Genomic DNA, 23,248 nt, shown 5'->3' on the forward strand with positions numbered 1-23,248 from the left:
ACTAATTTCCAGACCCAGTTCCCAGGTCCTCAGATCCACTGTTGAACTGCAGCCTCACCTGTCAGATGGACTTCGCCTTTTTCTGAAGAAACATCGTCGATGTTGGGTCTCAGTGGCCTGAGTGGGTTCCTCCCAGGTTTATTTTTCCAGCCACATAGGCTTTAGTTAAGGTTGTATTTTTTCATAATAATCAGGATGCTAATCTCCCAGAACTAGTAGAGATCTCACTTTTCTGAGGATTGCCTGATGAATCCAAACATGTCACTCTATATAAAAGTCCTGTATTCTTTCTTTTTTGTTGTTGTTTTTGGTTTTTTTAGTTTGTTTTCTTTTCATGCAATTTTGGCAGCCAAGGTCTCTAAAGAACTAGATACCCTTTTAGTAGATGACTCTAACTCTGTAACTTACGAAATTTAACTTTCTCACAGTCAAATAGGACGGTTCCCATCTTCATTTCAGATGTCGTTGCAATATTTCCCCCATTCTCATTTTTTTTAAATCAAAGGACTTCGATTTTTTTTTCTTTAATTCTCAAAGTCAGAATTAAAAAGCTAAATGAATTCCAGGCTTCAAACTCCCAGAATTATATTTCAGCCAGCTCCAGCCTAAAATGTGCTACCGACAGCCCACTGGTGACGTGCTCGTGGCTTCCCTCCATGGAGCGCGAGCTTCACATAAGCCTGCAGCTGCCTGGAGCTGTGGCCTTTGGTTTCCCGTCCCCGTTCCTGCACAGCTTCTGCATGTTCCTGCTGTAGCACCTTCGGCCATGAACATACCATTTAATCAGTGGTGTATGAAAATGGACTTGGTACAGTCAGCAATAGCTAGGCCAAAATCGATTGGCTATTTTTCAAAGGGGAAAAAAAAGAGAATAGAAAATTGCTCTTTTAATCTATGTAAATAAAATCGTACCTACTTGCTTTCCACCTGTAGCTAAGTGTAGGCAATGCATTCAGACTGAGGATAGTACTTTTTCGTGCTTTTCTTTTCATGCTTATCTACTTGGGGGAAAGCACTGGGGTGTCTACAGAGCTGAGTTTTCACATTCACATGAGAAAGCTTGTGCTCTTTTTCTCTTAAGAAGAAAAAAAAAAATCTTCCCTTTTGCCCGCCCTTAGAAGATTTGAATAAAAGCAGAATACACTCAGCCTTTTTTGCCTTTTTGTTTTTGTCCTGCCACAAAATCATATCTGACTGTGACATCACAGTGTGTAACTTTGGGCAGCTTCATGCTGTATAAAGGCGAGGGCCTTAATTGGGTTAACAGAACGCACCAGGAGTGGATGCCGGCGAGCACTGCTCTCCCACCAGGCACTTCTCCGCCTCAGGCAGTGTGAATAGAGCAGAGACCAGCTTGGGAGGAGCTGCTTTTCCTACGGATTTGTTTTTGCAATGCTGGGGCTTTCTCTTTTAGTATATTACCAATAAATGAAATTAATTTTTAAATGAAAACTGTGCTTTATTTTCCAAACTGCAAAGTTGGGGGCGGGGTGGAGGTGAGGTAGGAATGTGCTGTCAGGTTTGTTCTATAGCATTGATTTGTAACCAACAAAGGAAATGTCTACTTATGAGACACAAATCAATGCAACCAGACTGTGAAAGTGCAAAGAGAGATGTGAGAAAATTATTCAATCGTTAGTCTTCTATGGAATTTAAAAACATGGAGGCTTTTGATTGTTCCAATCCCAAAAAAGAAAAAAGGAAGTGAGTAACTAAAAGAAAGGAAGGGAGGACATGATGAGGGGTTCTAATTTCGTCAAGGTTTTTCTCTCATGACTGTGGAAAGGTCAGGCAAGGTTATGAGATTCCTAAAAGATTAGCAGTGTTGTGAATGAATTTCAGAACTCATTAACCATGTTCTCAGATGCTGCTGTGGAAACTGGTGAAAGACCAGTTTATGCTGGAACCTCTGCTTTCGTCTGCCTAACCTTGGCTGCTGTAAAATTGACAGTTTCTTGCAAGCTCTCTTTATCCAGAAAGTAATCTATAACAAGTAGACCTAACTCTTACATGGTATTTGTCATCATACAAACACATTGCAAATATTAACAAATAAATCACACAAGTAAAAATATAACTCTAGGAGGTCAAAGATATTTAATTTGTAAAACTTTACCAGATCGGATGAACTGGGAAAGACACAACTGATCTGAGTTAGCTGTAAGTATGATTCATGGAATATTTTTCTACAGTCTGAACTGAGATTTCAAAGTGTTAAGTTTCTTGAGCACTGACTTCAAGTAAGTAAGAATTGTCAGTAGCTTATCAGATGTGTGTATTTTAAAGTTATACTGAAAGACTCTTTCCCCTTCTATAGGTCAAATGTGGTCTCCCTTCTCCCTTCTCCCAAAAATCTTAGCACTGTTAGTTTGCTTAGCAGCTTTCTTTTCAGAAGCAGGGAAAAGGTAAATTTCAACACAGTCCCTATCCTAACTATCACAGATTGTGAATTACACTGATTTCTCCTCTGGGGGAAAGGGAGAAAAGATGTTACTTTCTAAACACTTAACTTAATATAAAAGGCTTCACAATTTTTTTTATGTTTTTCTAATGTTCAGTAATGCCAGAGTCCATTTTAAAATCTAGAGAAAAATTGGAAATGCAGGGAAATTTTTTATCTTGACTATGTGCTTTTGCTTCTGCTCCTATGATAAAGTCAGTTACCAAGATGCTTACCTCATCCTTCAAAATGTGCTGTTTCTTTACTTCTCACCATATCCTGTTAGTACATTACCTGCAGAAATCAAGGGAGTAAAATGGAATGGATCAGAGACCTACAAGTAAAGCAATCAGGAATGGATCTCAGGGCAACCCCTTTGAAAATAAGAATCCTTGCAATGAAAGAGCATAAATGTCTCACTCTGTATTACACAATAAATACCTTGAAGTCTGATTTCTGGCAGCTCAGACTTCTGAACGACAACCCTGAACAAAGAAGTAAATGAAGACCTTCGAACATCCAAATGAGTGTCCCAAAGTCTCTGACCAAACTGCTTTCAAGCAGTATTGTCTCTATGGCCCTCATTTATCTGATTTTCCAACCCAAAGCAGACTAGAAAATATACCTAGTGTAGAAGGTTGGAAGGAGATGGCTCGCAAAAACTGGGACGGGGCCACCAGTGAGCTATGACAGCGAGAGTGGGCAGCAGCTCAGCCTGTGGCTGCTAGACTGTGTGGTGAGGGACAAAGCCAATTTTCAAGAGAAATAGAAGTGTATTACTGAGAAACTGGAGCACTGAGTGTTCACAAGGATGCCCCTGCATCGTAAGAAGAAAAAAAAAGTGATGTAAGCATACTCCATTCAAGAAAACAGGGATACGATAAAATGTTTTCTATTAAAAAAACAATGTAAAATATATTTATTGCTTAAAGAGGCAAGTTTATGTAATTAAAAAATATATGGGACATTTCTTTTTCCAGTATAGCTTTTTTGTTATTCTTTTTATAATTTGGAATAAATTAGAAATGGTTTTGTAGTGACGTTACAAAATCAATCTATCCAAAACTACTCAAACAAACACCTTAAAAGGAAGGATATTTATTCTTGAATATTTTTGAAGCCCAGATTTCCTAAAATAAAGATATTCTCTGTCACTGATCTTAGTTACATATGTTATCATCTGGAATAAGGCACAGCACTCACATTTAGCTGGTTTACTGTTTACTTTGTAATGCGTCATTATAAGTGACCAAAAGCATGCTACAGGAAGCTGTTTGTGTGTTTTTTCATTGCTTATGCAACTTCCAAGCAGAAAATGTTCTTGAGACCAGATGGTAAAGAACAGTCAATTGCAAGTTCTATTCTCCAGATGTATTGATGTTTTATGTCTTCTTGAAGCCAGTTCAAATACATTTGTGAATTCAAGTCTTAACTTTGAGTAACCCTTTCACTTCTGCTAGCTCTTATTTCAATTGACAAAGAATTGGACCAGCGTATTTCATTACAGGCCCTCTGCAACCATCTGTGCCATGAAGTGGCAATGCCACAGCCACACATTTCACGTGTGTTCACACATATCTGGTCACTGCACTACAATGACTGCTCTGCGTTTATGTTCATAGTACCAAACCTCTCTTCAACTTTATCCTTTTAGATAGTGTACCTTTTAAAGACTTTTTTTCTTTAAAAGAAAAAAAGACATCTACCCAGTGTTTATACTTGGCGTGTAGGTGATTTTTGTGGTTTGTTTGTCTGTTTGTTTTTAATGTGCTCAGCAAATTGGAAGTTTGCTGGAACACAGATGAGTTGAGATAAAAAGCTGTTTCTCCAAAAAAAAAAAAAATGCCTCTAGTAAGTAAAAATGAAGATACTATATCTGAATGAAAGTGAAAAGTTATCCCCTTGTATATTTTTAAAGCTTCCCAAACCATCCCCAGTTCTCAGCCAAATGTAGCCTACCCAGATTGTCTTTAGGAAAGTAGCAATTCACAGAGATTTGCAGTTAACCGTATATCAAACTGCACACTCTCTTCAGTCCCTGCTCACAGCTCACCATTTTAGAATATAGTGAGATATGCCAGAGCCCTACCATCTGTTTAATGGGCTAATTATGTTTGCCACATGCCTACTTCACAGGAATACCATGAGTGAGGTTGCCAAACATCATACAAATATATATGTTTGTATATATAGATATAAAAATATACACATAAATAAAATCATATACATATATAACACATTCAGCATTTCTGAGTTTCATTCTATCTTTTGCTATCAGAATAGACCACAGCTCCTCACGTAAACCCAGCTAGGGACCGTCAGAACTTACCGTAATGCATGTCATGGCCATCAGACTGAGGGGTGCTGGGGAGAGAAATTCAGATTCTATATACATACCTCGCTGTCTTTGCCCTTATTATCTATGCCCTGTTTCTATTAAAATCTTGAGATTTTAGTTTCATAATTAAGACAGTCAAATTTTAGGATACTTTGTTGTTGTATCCAATGTTTTAACTCCTTTTGAGATAAAATATTTTTCCCTCATTTAAAAAAAAGTCAGGCTTTCTAAACAATCCCTTTCATACAAGACTAAAACATTTTGTTAAAGATTTTATTTACTTATTTTTAGAGAGAGGGGAAGGGAGGGAAAAAGAGAAATATCGATGTGAGAGAGAAACATCCATCGGTTGCCTCTCACAGGGCGCCCCTGCTGGGGACCAAACCCACAAACCCAGGCCTGTGCCCTGACCAGGAACTGACCTGGCAGGTGGCCTTGCGCTTTGCAGGATGACACCCAACCAACTGAGCCACGCCAGTTAGGGCAAGATAACAACTTTTCTTTACACGGCAATAACTTTTCTCCTAGGTACCACAGCTTCTGTATTGGGCCTGTTCTAAACACTAGCATGTTTGTCCTTTTATGAGGACCCTGCGATTCTTAATGATCTGTTTCTCTGGTATTCTCTAATCACTTTTTAGATAAATGGTCTTGTTGGCTCCTGTTATCACAAGGGCTAGTTACCGCATGCTAGCCATGAAAATTACCACTGGGTCCCAAGTTAGGTCAACTTAAGTTGCTCCTTGGATTCTAGGTTTGACCTAGTTGGGCCTTGAAAATTAGGGGGATTTTAAGCAGTAAAGGGAGGTAAACAAAGGGCCTTCTAGGTGAAGGGAATTAAACCAGTAAAGGAACAGGACAAAGATGGAAAAGAGCAAGTCATGAGTAACTGGAGTACCTAGTCAGGATGTGACATAGGCTCAAGGTGTTGCATTTGCTCAGTGGCACCTTTGTCTTTGTAAAGGTAGCTCAGCAAGCTTGAGCCTTTTCGGCTTTGAGGATGCAGTGGCCTGAGAAATATTGGGAGAAATATCCACAGCAGACTATAAATCCAATAAGTATCAATTTCTTTGAAAATGAAAAACAATAACAATATATTAAACTGTTATTGCTATAACATTTTATTTAGTCTTTTGTGAGCTACAGAAGAATTTTTAAAAGCTTTATTTTTCCACAAGTGTTAGAATGTCTTCATATACTGCCTTAACTGAAGTAAATTATTCAAACAGAGCTGTTTTGTTTTATTTGTTTTGTTTTTCCAGCTTTATGCTTACCAGGGATTTCACAAACAAGTTGGAAGAGGAAAAAGAGCCAGGATGTAAATATAGAAATAACCCCATCAGATAAGCTTGCATGAGCATGAATAAGGGCCCGTGACAGGATGAGGAAGAATCTTTTTCAGTGCCAGAATGGCCATGTTTTTGTCTTAAGCATGGAAGTCTGGTTTGAAAAGAGACACGGGTGTAGGAAGAAAAAGAGAATTAGTCCCCTATTATTTTCCCATGTATATAAGGGAAAATGACTTGCATATTTACTATGTGACTTCTAGAACCCAGAAGCCTAAAACCCAATGCAAACCACATAGACAGATCAGGAGAAGGCAACGTATTTAACAAAATGAGCTGAAAGGGGCGGCGCAGGGTGGGGGCTGTGGTGGTGTTCCTCTGTCATCTTGTCTTATACTTTACACTCATCAAATGATATAACTGGAAAGACTCTTAGAGACCATCCAATCCAACATTCCCATTTTATGTATGAGAACAGTGAGACTTGGGAGGAGTTTGATGACTTGTAATATCACGCAATGGCTGGCAAACATGACTGGGGACACAGAGCTCCCAATTTACAGTCAGATGACTGCCACCCAAACCTCGCTGTCATTTCTCCAGTTTCTCCATAATCATTTCTGAGAACTGTAACTTTGCCTCATCCCACCAACGTTGCTTTGTGTATCTTGATTGTCAACGAGCTTCTCAATGAATTGCTTCAGATTAAAGTTTATTTTGTAATGATAAATTGTCAGATTCTTATAAATGATACCAAAATTAAGATGGGTTCTCAGAAGTGTTCTGAGTATTCTATATACAAATACAGAGAAGCTCACAAGATGAATATATATGCCTCTTTTACAGGGAATCCTATCATTCCTATAAAAATGGCATGATCGTATTATTATGGTTTTTAAGGTTCCTGGAGTTCCAGACATTTGTCAGAATGCATAAATAGGTCAGACCAGATCTGCTTATTTACCCCCGCTGAACTGTCCCTGACACATTCTCAGGCTGCTGTGCCTGGGAAGGAAGAAGTCATTCCCACTGCTGTATCACCAGTTCTTTCTATTATACTGATTGCCTATCAGGTTTTTTAAAAAGCTGTGCTTGGTGTTTTACTGATATTTTGTTCCGTTATAGAGGAGGAAGAACATGGTGAGAGTCTGGCATAGTCCAGCTCCCTTTTTTGAATTAAGAGCCCATTGCTGACAATAGGCATTTGATAAGTACTTACTGAAAGGATAGAAAAAGCACCTGCCCTTTCTCTTTTTCAAAAAAAGTCTGTTTCATTTAAAAATTGACTCTAAGCTTCTGATACAATGCCATGTGGTCTGTTGCACCACACATGGTTATTATGATCTACTTGTCAGCAAAAACCCAGAAATACTTACTGCGGCAATGCAAGATAATGTAATAACCCACTTTACATTTTGAATGTGCCTGGCCCACCAAGTCCTTGCTCAGGTACCAGACATACCACTGTGAAGGAACTAGCTGACATAGTGCCCTGAAATTTCAGGTGCATGTAGTCACCTCACAGATGCAGAGGGAGTCTGCTTTCTGAGGCCAAGGGAAGGAGAGGAGGCAAATTTCCCACTTTTCCAGAAGCAGGAACCATTCAGCAACACATTCACAGTAGTTAGAGGGAAGAGCCTTTTGTGAAGAAAGTTGTGTTGTCTCATGGCTCTTTTTATCAAAACATTGAGTCCATCAGCATTCCAACTCTAAGAACAATTTAATTCACAACGCAAATTAAATACGCGGAAGAGTCTAGCCACATCACCCACATCCCACCACCGTGCTTCTGTTGTTATGTGGGATGATTTAGTGATCAAGATCCCTATTGTTCTGCATTTAGAGATTTGTGAGAAAAACCTAGAACTCCTCTCCTCCAGAAACCACATCTGTATGGCTTGTAGCAAAAACTACTAGAGAGCACTTGTAGAGGTTTTGTTACTGACGCCAGCCAGGTTTGCAGGTGGAGATAACGGGACATGAGTAATTTCCCTTCCTCTTCCTCTCTCTTCAATTTTATTCTTTTTTTTTTTTTTGTCCTCTTTCCTTCTTCTACTCAAAACTCTTTTGCTTATTGATTTGGAGGATATTCCAAAAGGAAATAGGCATTGTAACTCCTGTTTTGAGAGAACACACAACCATCTTGACATATAACTATATCCATATGCCTTTTTCTGTTTCAAAACAACTGAAGAGCATGCAGAAGAGTCCAGGTGCTGGTCTTCAAAGTGGATGTGTCCTAAGACATTCTTTGCTGAAGTAGCTTCGTTCACTGTTTCACGTTGTTGAACAATCAAAATAGAGAAGCAAGTTTTCCTTCTCTGGTCCTAGCCCAAATGAGTGGCAGGGTTTGGTCTCCACCAGTGATTTCCCATAAAGGCTTCCCCCTGTCCAATTTACATGGTGTCTAGAGCTCCTGGGCTCCTGGGAATGCACACTCAAAACACCAAGTCTGCAGTGATAGTTCTTAGTGAGGGCCTGGAGACATGGATGTTACAAATTTATGTTATTGTTTTCCTCACCCACCTTTTAACTTGCTATCTAGGGCCTATTTTTTCCTAAACCAAATTAGTGGTTTAAAGAAAAACTTTCCTTCATAATTTTCTGAGTCATTTTTTTCAGCCTGTCCTATTATTTTGCTTCTTGGTAATCACCTTAACGGGTGGCTGAGTGGGGATCATGTCTGAAAAGACCTCACCGTGTTTTACAAGGCAGAGATTATGCTCATGGGAAAAATACAAGTATTCAGATGCAGAGGTCTCTCTACTGAAGAAAGTGGCTCAGATAACAGTGCCTAAAACTGTATAGCCTGCAGAGTGGGGCTTCGCAGCCGTGTTTTTAGTTCCTTTTCACTCACTGGAATTTTATGCAATGACTGTAGCCATGAACCTTTGGAATAGCTGTCTCTGGTCATACAGAGAGAAGAGGAGGAAAAAATCCTTTGGACATTATGCTGTGTTTGTGCAAGCTAGGAGCCAATCTAATGAAACTGCTATCCTAACTCCCAACCCCCTACACCTCCCTTTCCATCTTTGGGGTTTTTATATATAGTAGTGTGTTAGAGAACTTGTCTGTTGGTGTGTTTGGAGTTCCTTGAAATTTCAAATACTTTGAAGAAGAATGTTTGTTTCCTACAGTTCATCAAGCTAGCTCAGTTAAATGTATTGGTCCTCAGGCCATGTGATGCATGATTAGTCAATATATTTTAAAATCCAAAAAAAAATCAATCGCGCTGGCCCCTTTTTCCCTCTGCCTCCTTCCTGCCTGTCTCACTTTACTGAGGCACTGAGAGTAGTGTGTGTCTGTGTCTATGTCTGTGTGTGTATGTGTGTGTGTCTGGGAGGAAGACAGACTCCCTACCTGTAAATGGCTTGCTATTATTAGACGTTCAGTTACCAGGGGTTATATAAGACAATTGAAGCTCTGTTTTTTAACAGAGACATGATTCATGCTGCTTGTAGTAACAGTAACCACCTCCAAACGAGACAGAAACCAGACGCAGACAAAGGCTGGAGAAATCAATGCCGACTCAGTACAGCCATTCTGCTGATACCCTCTGCCTTTCAATCAGAGCACTTAGGTTATCAGGAGAGGAGGCTCCTGCTCATTCTGGGTCTTTTCTGTCTCCTGGGGCTGCCAGGTGAAATCACGCGGGCTGAAGCTGTGTGCGAAAGAAAACCAGGCCTCAGGGGCAGTGATGACTTACCTTCCTCCCCGGGTCTCCACGGTGTTTCAGACACACCTGGAGGAGCAGTACTGGTCACCTGCACTGTGGCTCAGAATTCCCTAGCTTCTACTCAGAAAGGCTGGAACTTAAGTGTTTGGCTCAGCTACTCAACTAACTTTGCTCAAGTGATGCTCTGCAGCATTGCTGGAAGATGAGAGGACGGAGTGGGATTTGAGCTGGTGCCAGTGCTTTATTACAGCTTCTCCCAAAACCTGAATGGAAGTGGACTGGCTGTCAGCTCCCACACACGGGGAACTCTTTCCTCATTCCTCCGGTAGTCATTCCTGAGACTTCATTGATTTAGCACTTCACAGAATGCAAAGCACTTTTCATGTGCATCAGCTTATTTTAGCTTCATGACTTCATGAGATAGGCAGAGCACACATCATTAACCAATACCATTTTACAGGTGAGAGGTTATACAGTGTGAAGGTAATTATGTCATTTATTGACTCCATGCTCGTGATTTTTTAGGGTTGAGAAAACTCAGTGACTTGACAACAGTCATACGGCTAGTTCTTACCAGATCCAGGAAGATAAGGCAGATCTTGTGATTCCCATCTAGTGTTCTGCTTCTCAGATTTGCTACAAAGCTTCTTGGCAACCATGGCATTTTGGTGGGGGGGAACCCTGGATTTTCTACTGAAAACTTGGGTTTAGATTAAGCTCCTCTGTTCATTAGCTGGGCAACTGAAACCTCCCTTCTGTACCTCAGTTTCCTCGTCTATGTAACTCATGATGGGGAGAACTCATTTTTGGAGCATGTTTGTGAAGCTACCGCACAAACTTTAATGTGTCTAAACCAGTGTAAAGCATTGCCAGTAGTATCCCCCTGTCTCCACTTTGGGCGACATGCAGGAGAAAGATGGCGGGATCTCTGACTTCACCCAGAACACAGAAATAAACTATCTATTTTTACTACAAAAAGAAGAAACTAAGATACTTGCCTGCAGAAAGTGCCCATGGCTCTCAGGCAACATCAGCTTTGAGTCAGTGGCTTGCAACACATCCAAAAGGTAGGCCATCCTTCATTTTCATGCCTAAATGTGTAAATTGTGCCGAAAAGCAACTCTAAACAGGGGCATGACAGAAAAATATCTAAGCCATTTAGCTTTACCCACCCAATAACCCCCACACTAAAAAATTCCAGTTTTAAAAATACTCATTTATCGGTTACTACTACTGATAAATACTACATTGTTAGTAATTTTAACTAAGGACCAACACAGAATTTTCTGTTACAGAATTTGTAGCATTATCATACTATTTTCACGTGTTAAATAATATAGTCCATACCTATTTTAAAGTAAACACAAATAAACATTCTCATTTGTAACTAGTTTTTAATTAAATCTTTTGTTTGTGTACCAGTTTTTATCCAGGAAGGTAGCAAAATACTTCACAGACTGTACTTTAATGAAATGCATTTTGTCTTTTGCTTACACATGAAAATCATTTGTTGTAGTAGTTTTAAGGAAGAAAGGCTATATACTCTGCTCTCTCACATAATAAAACTCCCTGGCTAGGCACCATGAGAACAAATTTTCAGTTCTATCTCCACTGCAAATTCATTATTAGGAAACCCATTAAGTCCCATCTTCAGATAACATCTAATCTGAAAAACACAAAGCCCCTTAATATCTGGATGTTGCACACTAGCCTGAGACATACATCTGCTCTGCGGCCATGCGATGCGGCAGTAAAAAGGCTTCATGGGAAAGATGGAATTCACTACTTGGTTACAGCTTGTGCTAGTGGCAGTCACGCTACCTCAACTTCTCCAACATCACGTGTCTCCAGACTGAGCCCGAGAGAGAGGGATTAGAACATGACGGGAAGGCAGGAGGGCATTCTGCAAATTGCTGCTGCATTCTCTGTATACCAGGCACAGTGATAAGCAGTGGATCCTTGCACAAGACTGCCCTTGACTTCCTTGTAATGGAAAACAGCCTTTTTTCTTTCATCAGGTTACCATGATCTAATGATCACAAGTGGTAATCTCATCATTAGAGAGGCATTTATTCCAATGGTTCCTTTCATGAGTCCTTTGATGATTCTAAATTATTTTACACTTCTCCCCATTTGGTGTCAACTAGTGCAAATTCTTATTTTTACCTGAGAATGAAGCTGCCTTTGCTCTTCTAGATCTAGTCTTTATCTCTCCAAAGCACACATGCTATCATTTCTGGAAGTGATGACAATGATGGTGGGTGGTGTTTCTTCTCAACAAGATGGTGGTACATGCCACGTGGACCTGCAACACACTAAACTGTCCCAATAGCTACAGAAATCAAGTTTTGCTCTACCAGGCCCCGATGTCACCAATTCTGACTATGGCAACCAGTAACATGGTTGTAACCCTGTGCTATGCACAAAGGGCTACGCTTGGTGCTGGAGTTTCTGAAATTTATAAAACAAGTTCCATGCCCCAGAGAATTTACAGTCTCACCAATGATATAGAAAACAGGCCTTGAACTATAGCCATTTATCTAAGTGCTAAATGAGTGGCAAAAGCCATTATGGGCAGAAGCCATTTTCATAAGAAAAAGTTTCATAAGGAATACATGGTTTAATCTGGGCCTTGAAGGAGGGGAAAGGCCTAGATGAGAAAAAGGTGTTAATCATATTCCAAGCAGCCAAAATGGAATGTTCAGGGCTCAGAGATACAAATCTGCTCTATAAGTTAACTGGTTTGGACCAAATGGAGTATTGATGGAAAGGAAATCTGAGAAAGCTTACTCGACATAGATTTTACATACCCAGGCTAAGGAGTTCGGAACCAGGAGACATCCATTAAAGCATCCTTTCTCTAAGTATATTCTAAGATTAGTAAGTGTTCCAGCCCTGGCCAGGCAGCTCAGTTAATTAAAGCATCGTCCAAATATGCTAAGAGTGCAGGTTCGATCTCCAGTCAGCGCACATACAAGAATCAACCAATGAATGCATAAATAAGTCGAACAAGAAATCTATGTCTGTCTGTCTGTCTGTCTGTCTGTCTTTCTCCCTCCTATCCTCTTTTTATTTCTCTCTACAAACCAATAAATAAAAAAAATAAGTGTTCCATCAAAAAGGTTGGGGGTACAAGGAAGAGATCTGTAATACATTGTTTGGACAATGCTTGGGTCTTCAGCACTTTTCATATCCTTATGTGCATTATGAGTTTGTAAGAGGGATATATAGTATGCAGTGATTCCTATATTTGTTTGACCAAGGAATTTTTTTTGAGATGTATTTTGATGTCCTAGTATTCTATAAAACTCACTTTGAGATATACCACCTGGAAATACTTAGAAGGGCAGGAGTTGAAAGCAGGGCAAAACACTATATTGTGGCGATTAATCTGGTACTATTATGAATGGATACGTCATCAACTACAGAGAAGAATATATCACTGATGGACCAAAAGGGAAGGATAAAGATCAGAAGTAGAGGGGATAACCTCAAAGATAGATAGAGAATGTGGATAGAGGTATAGATATATCTTGAGGAAACAAAATGATGAAAATTTAGAGATATTGGAAGAGATGAGAGCCAATGAGTTTACCACACTGGATGGTCAAGATCCCCTAACTAATAATGTAGGAATGAAGGTCATCAGCTGAAAAGAGAATGGAGAATGGAACTTGGTAAAGTAGGACATATTAAGAAACTACTGTAGGCTTGTACTTAGAAACAACACTGAGCAGGAAGGAGAGTTCAGATGGCATGCATGTATAGGGTTTTGTTCTGAGAGTGGGAGAGATTGGTAAATTTTGATATGGATTCATAGTTGAAGAAAATAAGAAGAGGTTCTATATAGAGAAGGTCAGGAAAAAGGAAATTCGGAGGGTTATTGAGACCAGCGTTAACGTGCTTGATTATGGGGTAAAGTCAGACTGGACAAAGACATCCAATGAAGCCACCAGGGGCCTACTAATGGACCAGGTGGAAAAGAGTAGATTCCTTAGGAATTAAGAAAGAGGTGTTCTCAAACTGTGGTTGGAACACTTAAGGTCGAATGTGAGGTCTTGAAAGAGTAAATTGGAGTAAGAGTTGGGGCTCAGAAGTAGCTGGAGAAGATGGTAGTAAAGGTCTGTTGAAAAAAAATGATCATGTGTTCTGGGATTGACATATTGACCAAAGTACAGAGGGAAAACATAAATGAAGTGCAGAAGGTTTTGGAGAAGGATGAAAACAAGTTCAAGGAGACGTTAGAGGGCCATGATGGAGAATCTAGTATAAGCCTCTATTGAGGGCCAAATGAATAGGAGTAGAATGAGGGCGGGGTGTCAGTGGTTTCAGTGATCACAAGCTATGTGTAGGTTAAGACATAGAGCACTATAACTAAAACACTGGCTTTTGAACCCTGTTTTGCTATTCTCTGGCTTCATGATCTATGGCAAGTATTAAAACTTTACCTTTCCTAAGCATCAGCTTCCTTATATATAAAATTTGAGGGTAATTCCCACCCCCAAAGGGTAATTATAAGAAATAAAGTTAAACAATATATGAAAAGTGCCCAATACAATACCTGCCGCACAGAAAGCATTTAGTTAATAACAGTCAAATTAGCATGGTGAAGCAGGAAAAGGGAAGTGATGTACACTTTGGAGACAGGGACAGTGTATCCTCCGGTATAATGCTATTTCAGTGTTTCTTGGTATACTGGTTTACCATTTAGGTACAAATGGCAATAATTAGTCCAGAAAATATACTCAGTGCAAGGGGCAAGGTATACATACCTGTGCTATAACAGCAAAAACATGGTGCACTATAAATCGCGCTCACGTTGGAATCCTTGTCGCAGAGTTTTAAATGATCTTAGAACAGAACCAGTGGCAAGCTTTCCTGAACAGGAAGATTCCAGTGTCAAATGACTTAGAGAAGGGGGTTTCCATCATCAGGTATCGACTGACCAGAAAAATCATCATCATATGTATATATGTATTATGTATATATATGCACATATCTCACCCTATCCCAAAGATCTCTTATTGTAAAAACAAGAATCAGTTGCACCTGATAAGTGCTAAGGCTCCTGGGATGTGCAAGGCTTATAAACAGAGTTTGTGAATTGTCAACGAGGAATCAAGAGGTCTCTATGGAGAAAATTAACATAGATTTAATGTGACAAACAGTGGGACCTTCTATTGGCAGGGCCATCCCAGGGGCCTTCAAGCCATCACAAGTATTTCTTCTGGACATGGGTATTAACTAGTGGTTAATTAAGGAGATAAAAAAAATTTTAAGTAAAAGATTGATTATAGCCTTGGAATGCTGAAGCTGGGGACTCCAGATTAGTTTGTCTGGCCATGATGCCTATGGTACCTTATTCATTAAATGGTTTTCTCACCAGTTTCCAGAGAGAGGGGATTAATGATGTAGACTTGGGAATTCACTTTAGGTAATTTGTTAAAAAGTTAAAAGTCAAATAGATTTCTTTAACAGGTATAATGGTTTAACAGGTTGAGCTACTTAATTCCCCCATCTTTCTTCTCAAGGGACTATTAGAATTTTAAAGAGACCTTAAAAATCATAAAATCCACCTCCTTCAGATGGAAAAGCTGAGCCACCTCTAGATGAAATGACTCATCCAAGGTCATCCAGCTAGTTCTGTAATTTTACTTTCTTTTTTCTACTCCTACTCCTTTTAACTCTCCTTCCTTTTTTTTTCCTCTCCAACATTCTGTTTCCCCACAGCCAGGTCTCTGCTGATTATTTCTTGGGCTTACCCTTGCTGTACGAAATTCCCTGTGCCTTAAATTATGAGATAGTGGGTCTTTGCCAATTAGTAACCCCTCACCACTAATTCATCACTACATTTGGGACAAAGAGAGGAAGGAAGTGGAACAATTTTAAATTTACTGTGATCTTTGAGACAGCTTTATCCACACCCGGGAATTGCTGTTAGACAATTAAGGTTAGTAAAGCTCATTGAATTTCTCTGAGGAAAGGTGTTATTTGAATTATTACCAGATAATTATTGTTAAAAATAACAATAATGGAAAAAATAGGAACTTTACATGTTAGAGACATTATCATTTTAATTTCCAATGGGGGGAGAAAAGCCCAGGGGGATCTAGAAATGATTTTTTTTAATAATTTGCTGTATGCCAGAAACTCCTTGAATTCTGTCTAATGCCTGATGACCTGACACACTGGCCCAGAATCAGAAGCCAGTCGAGCCTTGTGAGCTGTTAGCCAAGTTATTCAGCTTGAACTGCTTCTTCAGAAACAACCCACAGTGGGAAAGCGAGTGTCAGACGTAAGACCTGTGGTACCCAGACCAGTGTCATCAGCATCACCTGGGAGCTCGTTAGAAATGCACAATCACAGACTCCGTCCCAGACATGCTGAACCAGAAATCCCAGATGATTCATTTGATCATTACAGTTTGAGAAAACAGGTGTAAGGTAGATGAGAGGGCTGTTCTCATCTTTAGATAAGAAGGATCTAGGAAGAAGCTATACTTATTGATAATTTCTGCAAGGATTTCTTCACCTGAGGTCTATGCTCTCTGCTCTTTCAGTGGCTCTGAACTGTCATCGAAACAGCATAAGCATCTTTCTTGTGCTGAGATCACAGTAGGAACTAGAAATGTGCCCATGCTATGTTGGAGCAGTTGGCACAGAGAGAGAAAAGCACAGATTTCAAGTCAGAGAAATCTGGGTTTGAATTCTGTCCACATTGTCCACTGCTTTTCTAATCTTGGAGTGGTTACTCGAGCTCTCTGAGCCTCATGTTTCCTCATCTGCAAAATGGGTATGGTAACACCTGCAGGATGGCATTGCTTTGAGGATTAAATGAATGTATTTACATTTAAAAATACCTAGTGCAGCCCCTGACAAAATTTATGGGTCTAATGAATGGCAGTTATTATTGTAACTATTATCTTTTGTAAGCTTTAGTCATGAAGATCCCATCCGTCATTTTAGAATGACTTCATGTGATTTCAAAAGGATAGGAAGGGCCATACTGCAAAAAGACCTCTACAGAATGTTCCTGACAGTTATATGTGGCAACGTGTTATATAACAGCTCTGCTCTCCAAGGGTTTCCGAGACAGAGTGGCTAACAAGTCACCAGTAAAACTGGCTGGAATGGAAAGGGGCCACGCAGTCTCCTCTGCTTCTGACTCCACCAAGTACTTTCCAGCTGGGTTCCAAGAGCAGATTCTCTATCACAGTGGCATTGTAAGAGGCAGAGGGAGCAGTTCTGGGAAGGATGTGAGGCCCCAGCAACCTTTCAAAATTATCTTTCGACTTAAAAACTGACTACATTGGATATGGAAGTCATTGAAAAAGAATAAATATGAAACTTCCTGAAGTCATTTCACCGAGTCTTCTTGAGAAGAGAACCATCCTTTAAGCAATAAAACATGACCCACCATGCAGCATTTCTGATTAATAGACCCTCAGGTGTGCACTATGGCAAGAGGGGAAAGAAGAAGGGAAATTTGCCATAAAATGAAAGGAAGATCATAACAGCAAGACGTGAGACTGAGAAAGAGGAGTTTGGTTAGAAGACAGGAAGATTATGTCTCCACTTAATTATAAAATCCGTGATTTAAATCAAATGTTAGGCATATTTAAAATGTACTACACTTATCTAATTGCACAATGGATTCGTATGCTTCTAGGAGGTTTTTCACTGCAATGTACTAGACATATCGATCAGTGATTTCCTTTATCATTTTAATGTAGTTGCCAGGGGGAGAACAGACAAGGCAGCTCTGACTGGGGAAGTGTTGATAACCTGTCCGGCCATGTGATGGTTTAGTAAGAACGATGAGGAGCTCTTGAGCCCATTTACTGTCTATGTGGCTACTGGGGTGCTGAGAGTTAATGGACATTTTGATGCATAGCATGGCTCCACCGGACTGGCCATAAAGGATATGATTAATAGTACCAAGTTTTTCCTCTGGCGAATAACCATGAGTAAAGTGCTCACGTGGGAGTCAGAGGCAGCCTGTAGCACTGTAGGCTAACATTTAAAGGCTGAATTTTTGTGACCAAGTGAAAACTACGGAGATCTCCTGGAAAAGTCTGTTTCTCTAACTTAGGTAAACACTTATTCCCATAATATGTTTGGTTCTGCTTCTCATCTTTTGATGAGAGAAAATGGTTCTGTGTGAGGATAAATATGAGATTAAACAATTAATGTTTCTTCTACCACAAGAGGAAAATAAGGGAAGGAAATTAGGCAGACGTGGGAGCAGTCATCTCTGTATTTTTACAAGTAAATCAGTGATATAATGAGGGAAAAGTAAGTAAAAAATTAAACTTACAAATACTGGGCAAAGCTAGGTTGAAAAGAAGTGTTGATGTGGCATAATAGCAGAATTACCAATAGCCTGTGTTTCTCTAAGGTAATGAATTTAACCATAGAATTACTGTAGCATGTTTGCACCAGCAACTTCCGCTGAACCCACTGCTTTTCCGAAGCATGAGAAATTTCTTCATTCTGGTTTTCACCCTGAATTTATCACCCCACTGGTATTTGCAATATTGTCATACTGTTTCTTCTGGTATGTTTAGAAAAGTTTGCTTCCTTGTTTTTTAAAATCTACCTCATTTTTAAAGTATTATTTAACTATCAGCAGATATTTATTTGTTTGATTTATTGAGGTAAATTAGTTGCAACAAAATTTTTTTATTTTTTGGATTTTTTTATTATTTTGGAATGCAAGCAATGCATTCCCAGCCCCTCACTCTCTCTTGTCTAGTCATTGCTGATGGTCTGCTGGGCTTGTTGCTGCTGAGCAAACACTAAGAGATACTTAGACATTTGTGACTTTTTATATCAATTATCATTACTCAGCCAGTAACAAGGATGTGGTGTTGAGTAAGGCAGTTCCCTTAATCTCCTCATCTGAAAAATGAGGGGGTTAGAGTAGATAAGCTTTAAGGTCTTTCCAATTCAGTCTTAGTTTCCATGACACTAAGCAAGAATCTTTTCTTCCTTTTAAATTCAGTTCAGCATACATCAGCCGAGCGCACGACCTGTGTACAAGGCATTACACACTACAGGGTGCACAAAGTAACATTCTCTGCCTTCAAGGCGCTATAGAGGAGGGAGATAAACTGCACAAAAAATTATTAGAGTCTATAGAATGTGCAAAAGGCTTAGTGCATAAGTGCTTAAGGACTCAAGAGGGGCACCTTCCTTTGGGAAATGCTTCATAAATGAGGCAGCATTTGGATGGCCCTTAAAGAAACTGTATGGAGACATTGGGAAAGGGAGGAAACACCGTGCGCATGGTGAGAAAGAGGGGGGCTTTGCAGCAGCGGAGAATGGACTGTAGAGATAAGAGTGGGAAATTAGATTCGGGCTGTATTTCAGGGGCCTTGAATGCCAAACTGAGAATAAGCAAAAGAGCAAAGAAGTAACATGTTTAGAATGGTACTTTAGAAAAGTTAATGTAGTATTGATTATGAAGGATGGGCTGGTGGTAAGGAGCATCTAGAGAAAGTGAAGGCAGTTAGGAGGCTCTCACAGAAACCCTGGGAACAGGTGACAAAAGGATAAGTCAGTGTTGGGATAGAAAGCAAGTATTGATTCAGAAAGCACAGACTGAGTGAAAAACCATAGAACTTGACAGCCGATCAGATTTGGGGAGTAAAAGAAAAGGAGTGAAAGATGACTCCTCAATTGTTGACCCAAGTTACTGAATGAAGATGGTACCTATGGCAAGAAATGAGAAGGCTAAAGAAAGAACACTTTTTCAGGGAAAGGCAATAAATTCTGTCTTAAAACTTTCTGAATTTGAAGTGCCTGTACAGTATTTGATGGAGATGTAGGCTGCTCAGAGTTAGAGGCCCCATCTCATTCATCTGTCCAGGTGCCTACAAACACTGAATGAATGAATGAATGAATGAGCCAGTTACCAGCAGCTATTTAGAATGTGGGTCTGGAGCTCTGCAGACAAGCAAAAACTAAAGATAGCAATGTGGGTGTTCTCTGTGGAGAAGTGATTGTTGAGGTCATGGAGGGTGGGTGTAAGCAAAGCCTGAGGAGAGCATCTTGAGGAATATCTAAATTTAGGAACAGGAGAAAGAAGACCAGCCATTGAGGGAAGCAGAAGAGAAAACTGAAGGTAGGAGGAAAGTCAGATAAATGCAAGATCCTGGTGTGAAAGGAGGAGAGTTTCAGGAATCAAATGGTCATGTAAGCCCAGTGTGGCCAAGGGGCAAAGCCTGGGAAAAGGCCTCTTGGGTGTGAGGCTCTGAGACAGATGGTCATCAATTCTGTAGCGCCAATGGCTGAACTCCACAGGTTAGAGGCTATGAAGGAAATGGAGACTTTGTAGCGAAGGGGAGAGAAAATGTAAGAGCTCAGAAGCGTGGCCCTGGTCCACGGGCATCTTGAGAATAGGTAAGCACTGAGCACTAAAGAGGGAGAGACTGCAGTGGAATCAAGAATGCTGGAAAAAGAGTCAGCTGTGGCAAAGCTGCTGCCACTTCCCCCACCCTGACCCTCCACCTCAGCTTCCAACTCAGAACCACAAAGTCAATTCCAGCTGCACCAACTGGGAGCTGTCGATGCTGTCGCACCATGCAGGCCATCGGGTAGACGCTGAAAAGGGAGCCCAGATGGCATCCTCTCCCGTCCCCCTGCCCTGACTCTCAGCCTCTCGTGTAAGGATACACAACCGGCCTCTCAACCACATCCCACTGTTCTGTCTTTATCAAAACGAATGATTGCCTTCACCTAGTCATTTAACAGACTGATTTTTGTTTGTTTCTCTTCTGATCTAGATGCAGTCACTCTCCGTCCCCTGCCCCAATGAACATCTGCACTAGGCCCAAGGCTTGGAGTGATTTACCTGAAGAGTGACACCATTTATTTGGAAACTACTGTGAGTACATTATGCCTCCAACGAAAGGCCTCTCAGTTTACTCTTTAATTAAAACACACACGTGCATGCGCGCACACACACACATAATTGTAAAAGCAGACGAAATTTTAGACGGCTTCATCTGTTGGATGCAGCGAGGTAATCAGATTCAGTCCTGAGGTGCCCGCAGCAGTTCTCAGCTTCCAGTCTGCAGTCAACACCTGTGCAGCATCACACCCTCCCCTCCAGGTGGCTGCGCCGAGCTGTATCTGAGCACACCTTGCACGCACCGGTGCTGTTCTGCTTGGTCATCTGCACCTCTACCTGAGGCTCCTGCCCAACTTGTTCACCTCTCATCACCCTGCTGTGCCACTCTTTTGAGTGCCACTGGAGCTTGACACTTCATGCCACCCTGGTCAAAATGGGTAGCCCGCTTCCCTTACCCATCTCTACCTGCTGTCTTGTGCCTGTGCTGTTGCCTCCCTGCTACTCTAAGGGACCAAGGCCTACCCCCTGGGGATCTGGGCTCCTTCAGCCACATCTCTCAGCCATTGTATCCAGCTCAGCTCTGCCCTCTGAATGCATAGCTCTGTGTTCTGGGTTTAGTTTCCTCCATAACAGGCATTTATGCAGGGTGGGGGGTGGGGGGGGGATATAGCCCTTGCAAGGCAAGGTGTGGAGATAAGTTGGGGTAGGAGAAGGGATGCTTCTAGGAAGACGCTGATGGAAGATTGATATCAAGCATTCATTAATCATTGCTAAAAGTAACATTAAATATATAGGTTTGTTTTTCACTAGAAAAGCCAGAAATTTAAGTTATTTAAAGGTTATGCTTGCAAAATAACTCAATTACACATTTTAAAACAAGAACTCATTCTATTCATTGTATTCACAAGTCTTCCTATATGGTATGAGGCAGATAATGGGATAGTATTTGACAGCAATCCTCTGTTACTGGAAAATGCTAAATCTAAGAGGCTAACATCCCTCTTAGGCTTCAGGTAGGATTTTTGTAGTTATATTTTCTATATCTTTAGTTATTCTGGAAAAAATCAACCCCAGTAGGATAAAACCAGAGTTTTTGCTTTGTTTTGTTTTATGTTGCTTTTTCCTTGAATGTTTTAAGTCATCTGAATTGTAATGGATGGGAGCAGATGTATAGGAGATGGGCAGGCCTCCTGGCCCGAATGGAGATGGGGACCATCAGAGTGCTCTGCCATCTCAATGAATTTAAATGACTGGGGACTGAAGACATGACATAAGATCAAACATAAGTTTCTTCACTTCATACCCAGGCAAGGAACTTATTGTGTGACCACATTCATTCATTCTTAAGCTCAAGGGCAAGGTGTGCCTTAGAAAATCCCACATCCGCATAGTTCTCTGAGTTTTTCTTCATCACAGAGTAACTGTGCTGTACAAGAGCACAGCTGTACTAGGATACAGACAGGTTTCAAAGTTTCTGTACCCTTTGGGAGAGGAAAAAGTCATTACCATTCCCACCTTCCTGTGCTACAAAGAACCTAGATCCAGACCCAGAAATCAGGACCTGCAGTTTCCTGGAAACCACCAGGCAGCCCACAAGTGAGCATCTGCTTCTGCCATTGGAGTATTTCACCTGTGCAGAAAGCCAGTGCCTGCTTTCACATTTCACAGGTCCTAGAGAATGGACAGATTGGGTCTAATCCTTGTAGCCTCTGCTTTTCAGAAACTCAGCTCCTTCGTGTAGGAAAGAGAAAAAAATAATAAAACTTAAGGACACTTGGTAGGTACAAAAAGCAATAAGGTGATTAAAGTATAAAAAATGTGGATTGATTACAAAAATGTGTCACTTTCTGTGGGTTGACAATGCCCTAGGCCAGTTCTCAAGGCTTGGGGGTGGGTCGGAAGGGGGCGAGTGCTAGATTTTAAAACCTACTTACTTCCACTCCACCTGGACAACCATGCTCAATGGTCCTGCCTACTAACCTTGTAAAAATTAAATGAGAGAATGTATATGTAGTGTCTGACACAGCAGTGGCGAGTGTATTTACTCTGTCAACTAAAATTTACTGGACATTTACGATGTGCCAGGCATTCTTCCAGGCACTAGAGTTATGGCAACAAGCAAGCAAAAACACCTGCTCACATGGAACTTACATTCAGTTTTCTTCTCTCGTAAGTGGCAAATAGATAAAATAGGTATGTGGATGCTAGAAGAGAACTGATTTCATTTTATCTTGGTGTATCTTTCATTCCAGAAAGTAAAAATTGAGAGGAAGAAGGCAAAGGAATGGAGAGGGAAGAACAGGCATGCCTGCTAGTCTTCTGCCACACTGGACATACACACAAAAAACCCCAGAACCATTCTCTGCCCTGATTTGTGGCCCCAGAGGCTGACCTCTCTGGACTCCTTTGCCCAGTGATCTTCTCCACTGGTTTTCCTTTGACCATGGCCTAAAGGAAACATCAGCAAGAGATGTGAGAGTAGGAGGAGAGTAAGGTCACCGCGTGAATTAATTTAGCCCGCTTCCCAATTCCAGTTCAGAATCGACTTAGAGAACTCCATACCTTCCCTCGCTCCTTGAATGTGAAAAACATTGATTGACTGACTTCTTGTACACAGCCCAACCCGGGGTCAAATCCACAACCTGCATATGTGC

General features: G+C 40.7%; 1 protein-coding gene across 11 annotated transcripts in view; it reads left to right on the top strand.

Annotated features, from left to right (window-relative positions):
• ZBTB20 (zinc finger and BTB domain containing 20) overlaps positions 1–23,248 on the top strand; it is an 804,941-nt gene that overhangs the window by 721,428 nt on the left and 60,265 nt on the right. For all 11 annotated transcript variants that reach the window (XM_054577266.1, XM_054577265.1, XM_054577267.1 and 8 more), the window contains one exon: positions 20,527–20,627. The gene's annotated coding sequence lies outside the window, so the exon portion shown is untranslated. The remainder of the gene's footprint in view (positions 1–20,526; positions 20,628–23,248) is intronic.

This window comes from Pteronotus mesoamericanus, unplaced genomic scaffold (genome assembly GCF_021234165.1).
Source record: "Pteronotus mesoamericanus isolate MK-2021 breed Mesoamerican mustached bat unplaced genomic scaffold, CSHL_Meso_final contig_42, whole genome shotgun sequence".
Lineage (NCBI taxonomy): Eukaryota > Metazoa > Chordata > Mammalia > Chiroptera > Mormoopidae > Pteronotus > Pteronotus mesoamericanus.